This window comes from Condylura cristata, unplaced genomic scaffold, assembly GCF_000260355.1.
Source record: "Condylura cristata isolate star-nosed mole 26May11 unplaced genomic scaffold, ConCri1.0 scaffold00012, whole genome shotgun sequence".
NCBI lineage: Eukaryota > Metazoa > Chordata > Mammalia > Eulipotyphla > Talpidae > Condylura > Condylura cristata.
Genome location: NW_004567113.1, coordinates 10462236 through 10471922, shown reverse-complemented (window position 1 = coordinate 10471922; position 9687 = coordinate 10462236). Strand labels below are relative to the sequence as shown.

The 9687-nt window shown below is 38.0% G+C and overlaps 1 protein-coding gene across 7 annotated transcripts in view; it reads right to left on the bottom strand.

Annotated features, from left to right (window-relative positions):
- Positions 1 to 9342, bottom strand: part of MAPK10 (mitogen-activated protein kinase 10) — a 273244-nt gene extending 263902 nt beyond the window's left edge. For 5 of the 7 annotated variants that reach the window (XM_004681144.2, XM_012724143.1, XM_004681142.2 and 2 more), the window contains exons 1-2: positions 8778 to 9049; positions 3789 to 3903 (exon numbers count right to left, since the gene is read on the bottom strand). The gene's annotated coding sequence lies outside the window, so the exon portion shown is untranslated. Of the gene's footprint in view, positions 1 to 3788; positions 3904 to 8777 lie in introns of all 7 variants that reach the window. The other 2 variants (XM_012724142.1, XM_004681143.2) reach the window with 2 other exon arrangements.
- Between the last annotated feature and the right edge of the window lie 345 nt (positions 9343 to 9687).

Here is a 9687-nt window from a genome sequence, read left to right as displayed (position 1 = left end):
TCAGGAGAGGTCGCCGCACCATTTGGATTACCTTTCTGGCTGGGGATCGAATTTGTGCTGCAATGGCTGCAGATCACTTCATAGTGATCTGTGCTTTAACCCCTTGTGCCACCAGGGAGGGCCTGATTTATATATATATCCATCATTTTTCTTTCTTGTTTACTTCCTCAATATTTAAAGTAATGTTTATGCAGTGCTACCAAGTATCAGACACTATAATAGGCATGGGAAAAATCAATGACTGTTAAAGCTTGCTCAAATTTCTCATAGGCTAAGATGAAAAAACAGACACATAAACAGCTAGTAAAACATGGTAATACAGTGATAGAGATTCCCATAGAATATTCTAAGAACACTAGAAACATCTAGATGCCTAATGGAAAGTCAAGGAAGTATTTTGGAAGAAGATTACAGCTAATATAGTCTAAAGTAAGTCTAGACAGTACCTCAGAAGCTTTGAATAATATAAATTTTGTTGGGAAAACTCTGATTCAGTTGATCTGTGTAGGAACTGCAATCTTGCATTTCTGTCAAGCTTCCAGTTGATACCTGACCAAATCTTTGAGTAGCAAAGATCACTAATGATTAACTAAGAAAAAGACAGATAGGGTGAATATAGGCAGGAGACACCGTATGAAGGAAATCACAAGGTAAGAAACAATTGAGTGTGTGATTGAAACTGAAGCGCATTTTGTTATTCCCAGACAATTTGAGGAGTCATTGATTCCTAAAATGGGGATACACAGCAGAACGGTATATTTTAAGGCAAAGTAAATTTATTGCATGGGCAGTGAAGCATATCCAAGTTAGCAGAGCAGTTAAGAGGTAACAACTAAAAATCAGATAAAAAAATTCAGGTGGCTTCTATTGTAGAATAATGGGGAAGAAGATAACATGCTATGCTACTTTAAATAAGCCTGATAACAATGATGAGGTCTAATTTATGCCGATAACAGTAGATTAAATTCAAAAGAAACTGACTTGAAAAAAAAGGAGATAATGTAGGTTAACTGCATTTTCACTTAGTAATTTAAAAATTAGACAAGTTGCTATTCTTTGCATTCTTTGCAGTGCTAATGTCTGTTCCTAATCTGACATGAGTAACATGTGATCCTTAACAAGTCACCTGTCACCTTTACACCCAGGTCACACAGTTTAAGATAATAAAGAGTTGACCCAAATTAATACTGTGGTCTCTTTAACCCTAAACATTATGACTCTCTGAACTATATTCATCTTTTATTATGATCATGGTATCATAAAATGCATTTTTAAAACCTACCTTAATATCTGGAATATAAATATACATTGTATGGCTCATATTGAAAGTACTTAGCCAGCAGATATTAAAACTTGAGAGTTTTTAAATCCTGCCTCTACTGCACATGCTATTTTCATTACTGAGTCTTGTTGCCAAGCACTTTTGTCCTACTGGGTGATTCTTGGTTAATGTCATTATTATTTTAACTGGGTTCTTGCCATAGTACCTCAAATAGCCTCTCTGCCTCTTGATCTAATCCCCTTCCAAACATTATCCAAGAAATTAAAAAATGCTTGAGCTCAAAAAAGCTGGGCTTGGGGCCCTTCCTGGTGGTGCAGTGGGTTAAAGTGCAGCACTAAGAAGCTAAAGCCACTTTAGCATGGGTTTGATCCCCACCCCGGAGGTGACCCACATGGCATGGCAGACCTCTCCTGATCCACCCTCTGCTCCCCTCAGCAGTGTACTTTGTCAGTCTGCCTGTTCTGCTCCCCGCTCTGTCTCTGGTGAATCCTCTCACTGCAATGCACCTCTGACCTGTACCCCAGTTGTATATGCATAAATAAATAAATCTTTAAAAAAAAAAAAAGCTGGGCTTGAATATTAGGTCCACTCAACTCTGTGAGCTGATCAGCAAGTGATTTGCCTCGCTGCACCTGAGTTTCCTTATCTGTAAAATCATAAGGATTACATGAAGATCTAATATGGAACACAAATTATTTTTATTTTTATATGGCTTATATTTTTATTTTATCCTGAAAAAAATATATAAGTGCTTAGCACAGTGCCTGAGATACAATACGAACTCAATGTTAGCTATTATTTTGAAAGATGAATTTTATAAAGAAACTACCCTGAGCAGACACTTCACAAAAAGAGGAAAATTAAATGACAATAAAAAATGAAAAGCTGTTTCTACTTCATTAGTAATCAGCAAAGTGCAAATTAATGTTTCTATGAGTACAATTATACACCCAACTGATTTGAAAATTTTTTAAAAGTTCATTTATTTATGTGCACAGAACTGTGGTACAGGCCAGAGACAGCGGGGGGAGTGAGAGGATTCACCAGAGACAGAGTGGGGAGCAGAACAGGCAGATTGACAAAGTACACTGCTGAGGGGAGCAGCAGACAAGACAGGAGAGGTCTATCGTGCCAGGTGGGTCACCCCCCTGTCTGGGGTTCAAACTTATGCTGCAGTGGCTGCTGATAGCTTCATAATGCTGTTCTTTAACCTGTTGTGCCACTGGGGAGGGCCCTACACCACAATTCTTAATATATGTTTCTTGAATGAATACATGCTTAAGATAGGGCAATATAATCTATGTCTTCTACATCACAAAGAATGCCTCATAACCCAAAAATCACCAAATAAGATAGCTCTATTTCACATCAAAAATGGTTGCTTGTTGTCAATTACATGATTCCTGTTTATAATAAGCATTCTTAATGCATGTTTATTAAGTGCTGAAAAATAGTGACTATTATATGTTTCCTCAATATAAGTAAATCATGATGAAAATCCTCTGAAGCAAGTAAATAGCTCATTTCTTCAGTATTCTACAGATATAGCTTACATGTGTAAGCTTACATGAATTACAGGGCAGGCTAATTTCCCAGAGTTATATATACCACAAAGCAAATGAAAGGAAGATATTGACCACTCATTCAAAACAGCTTCCTCTGGAGTCTTACAAGCAACACTGTCATACTCTATTTATCAAAAATGTTATTTGACAGATTATCACTGGTTCATCTCTGCTGGAGTCTATTGATTATTGACTGATGACTATGAAACATCAAATATTTGATTAAAAAAGATATTTTGTCTTTGTGTGCTAGCATTTTTTCTAAAATAATAATGTTTTAAAAGGTCTCTCAACTAGGCAGAACAACTAGCTCCATTTTTAATATTGCTTCTATTAAACAAAAGAATTTATAGACTAAAATTGCCATGAGTTAAGATTCATAAAATTGTGATATGATCTTTCTTCCCTTATTTCTAGCAATCTATATGTTAATATATAGTATATATTTTTATGTATATGTAGTATTTATACACTTGTTCGGAATATGTATGTTTCATACATGTATGCATGCTTGTGTGTGTGTACATTCCTGAACGGAACTGAACATTATAGTATTGACGAGAACCACTTCTTCTGCTGGAGGGAATGAATCAGTTAAATACAGAATTCTGTTGCAAATAATAAAAACCACTGGAAAATATGGATACTCATTGCTATTCAGCTATGTCAAATTGTTTCTTACAGCCATCTTACACAGGATGCTATCACGGTGGCAACATCACATTATATGCTGTACCCATGTACCTTGAGACCTCTTACTACAGCTATGGCCTGAGCAGCCCTGCATCATCAGTTAAGCATTCTGTGCTTTGATTTCACTTTTTAAATTCATGTTATTGCAATTTTGTTTAGATCCATACACTGAACCACATACAATATTTAATCTGGTTAAACAGAGCACATGCTTCTCGCTAAGGAACATTTTAAAATTTGCAACTCACCACTGCTTATATGGTTTCTCATCTATAGGAAATGGGTCTAATTCAACAGCTTCTTGCATGCGTTGCCATACTGAAGATCTGAGCTGGTCCTACCACTGGTGTTTCTCACACTAGCCTGAAAGCAAAACAAAAAGACAGAATTTGATTATAACATTTAAATGGGAATTTCACCTGCCTCAACAAAACCAAAGGACTGTCAGAGACAATTGGTAACAGAACACAGAGGTAAGACATGAAGCATATCAAGGGAGCTCACCCTATCCAAATTTACCATAAGCATAAGACCTTTGGTGTTACCAAGATTAGAATATTTGTATATTTTCATATCTGAACTTAAGTCCAACTAGTAATTCTCACTTTGGTGATGTATTTGGTTTTGTGATACAAGGCTTGTTTCTCAGCTTCAACTGGGGCATCTCCATTGCTATGTTCGTTGGTATTTCTGCTTTTCATAGAAAATGATCGGAACAATGGGCTGCACAAGTACTGACAACAGAAAGAGGAGCGGTTCAAAACCCTCTGAAGTACACAAAATAAAATCAACCTAAGATGAAGTCAGATTGAAACTGGAAAGGGACTGACATGTATATTTTTTCTTTAATCTGATCTAGTTACAAAAGTAGGTTTGCAACTTTGACTCATTATTGTTGTTGTTACTTTTCCATTAGATTGAACCAGATTCTCTAGACCTATGTGGTTTCCAATGTTCTACCTATTATTACACCATAAGTTGTGATTTCTAGTTTGAAAAGCATGGTCACTATATCCAAAATAAACTCCCTCTGTGCTCCAAGTAAGAGTTCCCTTACTGCCTTCATCTGCTCTTAGGAACTCTTCCCTGACTATTACCCTCTACCCAGCTATCTCAAGGTGGCCAACAGTGTCACTGACTGCCATTTCACAGGAGGAAAATTTCTTCAATTACTACTGCATTTATTGTGAAAACATTAAACAGGCCCTTGATTGTATGTGATCTTTATTATTTCACCTGTTCTCCCTGAATGACTATGAGTTACCAAGTGGCAGAAACTCTGGCATCATTTCCCAATCTCTCTCACTCATAACCCTTAGCATAGAACTCTGTACATGGTAGACATTCATTCAAGGAATATATTGTATCCTCTATGTCCAGATGCAGCCAGACCCTTACAAATATTATTATCTGGTACAGGTAACATAGGAATAGGTAATTACTATATTGAATAAGTGCTATGATGTGCAATGGCTAAATATTGTCCACCAAGAGGACCTAAGAGCTTAACAGTCCATCAATACTTTCCAATCTTATTTCCAAATGTATAAGAAGAGATTTAGTACTTTAAGAAATTCATTTTCAGAAAGCAAACATAATGTCCAGGCAAGAAACTGAAATGAATCTTTAGTACTTAAATGAGTTTGGGTTGTTTTCCTTGACTTTCTAACACAGATGTATGCAAACTCACCCACCCATTTCCCCACCCCACACACAGTTTAATAAAAATCTTATTCATTATCATGCAGATCAGTCTGCAAAAGAGGGGAACTTTATACCTGCACACCATACAGAGTTTCAAAGCCTCTGTGAGTTAGTAATGTTTCAGTCTAAAGAAGCTTTAGTCATTTTTTCCCCATTCAAATCTTTTATTTCCATTCATAGGAGCATCAGTTTTTTAACTTTGTAGGATTTACCTCTAATAGTCTCCAGAGATTTAAAAAAAAAAAAAGATCAAGGCTGCATTGTTCTGTTAAGGATCTAAAACTTCCACTAGGAAAATCTGTTATCCAAAATAATCAAATACTTGAGGGATACTTTTCAAACTTGAAGCATTTCTTTCCATTTAAAGATTTCAATTTAGACTTAGTGTTTCCATTAGAATTTCTACCAAGTTTCTCAATGAGAAATGAAGCTTCACGCCATTAAATATTAGGAGGGGAAGACCACCTATAAATATGTACAAATTTTTCACTTTCCCCCCATCTTTGTCTTGATTTTCTCATAAGGATAAAATAACTTAAATTGAAAGACTCTTTAGTCAAAACCTGACAACTATGCTATGAAAAGCTTAGTAAATTCTGAAAATCCAAGCTCCATTTATAAATTACACGCTCTTTTTCTTTCAAACAACCGATGTGCAGCATTACCTTTTCTGAATTAGCAGCAGCGTCTCATCTCAGACTTATGTAATGCAGTAAATACAGCTAGTATGCTAAAAATCAGATAGGCTATTTCTTTACCAATAAACCTCTCCCCAGGAGCCCCTAGGTCTAACTTTGTCCACAAGTCCCTGGTCCTCAGAGGAAGGAGTAAAAAACATGTGCGGGATAGGAAGGAGATGCTGGGCTTGCAGCAAACATAGCTTTGTATTCATTTGTGCTATTACTGGACACTCTATATCTCTTTTTGCATAAGTGTTGCAATGTCCAACCAAAACCTTAAATCAGATTACAGGAGAAAATAATAGGGGCAGTGGAGAAAGAACTTAAAATGCCAATGTGTTTAACCTCTTATTCTAGTTGAAGGAAGTCTTTCTGCTTTGAATCCATTATTCTCATAAGTAACGAAACAGTTATGAAATTGAACACACCATTCCAGGGAAAGTCCCCTTAGCTATAAATATAAGTGAAAGTCAAAACTGGGGCAGGAAGGGAAAGTAACTGTCCTCTTTCTCACCCAACCTCTCTAAACCCCAACAAATAAGAAAAAAAAACAATTTGTCTTTGTCTTTTATCTTCAGCATTAAAAGACTTTTCACTAGGATTATATCCAAAGAATAAATTAATTTACATAAAATTGCAACAAAACTTTTAAAAAAACCTTTTAATATGGGAGATTTTTGCCTTTACACATGGAAGGCTTTTACAATTAAGTTAAGCAGATTCCTTTTGCTTATGTCTTAGAATAACCTAAGAAGGGTAATCCCAATAATTTTCCTGTAATCTTAGACTATACATACATTCTATAGCATTCATGATCAATTTTCAGTTCATTCTAACCTTGAAAAATACTGATTTCACCCTATGAAACCATTAAATACTAACAGTTACAGACGTACCAGACAATGACAGCAAAAACATATTCAGTCCCTTTGGGATTTGTTCATAAACATCCCTTTCCAGCATGGCAAACACACTCCTCCCAACAGAGATGCTGTTCTGAAGCAAGCGTGCAGGAAGCTGGGGGCATTTGATTTTTCCACTCTACATATAATTTTTCCTGCCCCATCCATCATCAAGAATCCTTTTTATCAAAACTATGAAGATTTTGTAACACCAAGATCCCATCAAATTAAAGATACTTTGCAATAACAGAAGGAAGTGATGTGAGAAAAAATGAGAAAACATGAAGTCTCTTTAATAGCTAAGGTCATAGTACCTTTTGTCATCTGATTTACTCATCCTGTTGACAGGGGGACAAAGTCCAACTTGTTTTATGTGATTAAAAAAAAATAACTAACCTGGTACTTTATGTCAAATTTAGGAGTGGAACAAGGTACAGAAGAGAATCCATACCAGAGGTAGCAAAGCTGCCATTGCAAAACTGTCCGACCCCTGAAATCTAATTTCAGGGTTCCCAAGTGGAGTCAGAAGCCCGTGAGCTCATTCAGGAGCATTGCTATCTACCATCACAATATAAATGGCCACCTAAAGTAGAAAATTTATAGCAGCCTCTCTAAGAGCAACGGTCACTCCTGCAACCATTTTTAATGCATTGATCCATATTCTGTGCCATATTCTGGGATCCAACAACAAGCAGACCAGGGGTAGAGGAGAAAACTGGACCTTGGGCTGGCGATGCCTGGTCACTTACATCCATTTTCCCACATTCTGAGCCGTGGCCTGACCCGTCTGACTTTGCCTGCTTCTTTCCAATTTGCTCCTAAAAGTTATCGTCAACACACCAAAAGCAAACAGGGCTTCTATACAGACACCCTGAGCCTCTGCAGCAAAGACAGTCCATGTAAACAACCTTGTGATGGCCTCAGAGTGCACTGCCATGGGAGTGAGTATTTTTTTCTGGTGACACTGCTGTACCCTGGAAGTTATGTCTTTAAGGGGGTAAAATCTAAGCCTAATCTTTAGATTTCAGTGTAGTTTCTATATGTATATACACGTGCAATTTTCTTGAATTTTCTCTAACCTTGATATACTTGAGGATTTTCCAATAAATCATATTTATCTTGCTGCAGATATAAATGCATCACTTCTGATAAATATATTGCTGTGCTCATTTCTGATGATTTGTCTTTATTTTTTTTTCCAAAGGAGGTCTGACATCTCCAGGGGACACAGTATCCCAACACTGAATACCTGGGAACCATGCCATTAAAAAAAAAAAAAAGGCTGCCTGCTCTGACTAGATCACTTTCTTAAAGGGACCCCCACTTATGAGACTGCAGTGCCAGTGTTTCCTCTCATCTCTAATATGACCCCTAGTCTGTGTTCCTTTCTCTGGTCCAAATTTGATCTCAAGTGTCTCAGCAAAAGTAATGCCATTAGTTTTGCCACTAAATATATATAAACCCTAGTTCCTACCAAAATACATAAACATATCTCCCAAAATGTATTTTTTACACCTCTCAGAGATGTAAACATAAATGCATACTTAAAGGCATGGTTTTTAATTTTTTTTAAGGCACCCAGAGCGTTTCTGAGATATGGGAACTGAGGTCAGCACTTCTAACAAGAACAGATCTCTCTCTCTCTCTCTCTAGCTCTGCATTGGTCTAAAAAATCCCCTGATCACAATAAAAATGCTCCCTCCCAGTGTGCCGACCCTTACACTGAACAGAAATGTTTCCACACGCCCAAGTCTGGAGAGAGATGCTTGGCACAGAGAGAGAGGCTGGTGGCTTTCTGCCTCAGAGGTAGTTCACTTCATTAACCTGCTTCCTACCCCATCTGTCCCCCCACCCCAAGCTCTCTATCCCGTTCCACCAGGAGCAATCAATAGACATCACCCCACCCTCCAAAAAAACAAGTTAGAACCCAGAATGAGCAAAAACCACCTACCATTCCGTGCTTGAGAACTACGATCCTCATCCAGCAGTGTTTGCCCCAGAAATCCTCCCTACTTGTTTTTCGTTACCACATTCCAAACTGCAATAAGGAACAGAATCTTTGGAGATAGAGAAATTGTTTAAAATGAATGATGGGCAGGTGATTTCCAAGAAAACCTAGTCTTAAAGTCACTCAAAGCCCCTAGGAATTGAGGGGTGAGGAGAAAAAAGAAAAATTGTAAAAGGCAAAAAGGAAAAGAAAAGGGTAAGTGTAAAACAAGCACCACCCACCTCCATAAAAATAAAAAGAAAAGGGAGGCTTTAAAAAAAGAAGAAGAGTGGCTTGCTGAATCACCCTCTTTCACTGCCTGGAAACCATTGTGCAGCGTGATGCTGCCAGTACCATTGTGGAACCTACCAGAGGAGACGGACAGAGGGCTTGGGGAATGGGGTTGCTATGGCAACCGAAAGGAGCACACATGACGTCAAAGCCCAGCGAGGTCTAGGGAGGGGGAAGCGGGTGGGGGGCAGGCAAAGAGGAAAAAGTCTACGTGCGGCTTCAGCTACTGTGTTTTCCGGTAAAAAGAGGATCAGGCAAAATGGAAAGAAATAGGGGTCCTTGGCAGCCTCTATCAACAGCTACTTATATCAGCAGTCAGTCTGCAGAGCCCCGAGAAACAAGCCGAACGTTCCGTGCAGCCCTGACTGAGCACACGGCAGCGCTGGGAAACGAATGATCACAGACCAAAACACCGATGGAAATGCAGTCCATCTCTGTTTTCCAACCAGCTCAGCTTTTTGCAAACAGCACAAAGAGAGACATGCATGCCTCTAAATGGCAAAGCAAACAAGGATGACAATGATAACCTCAGAGAAGTGAACATTTGAGCCCTCTAACCTGGTCCCCAGAGGTCATTTGCACA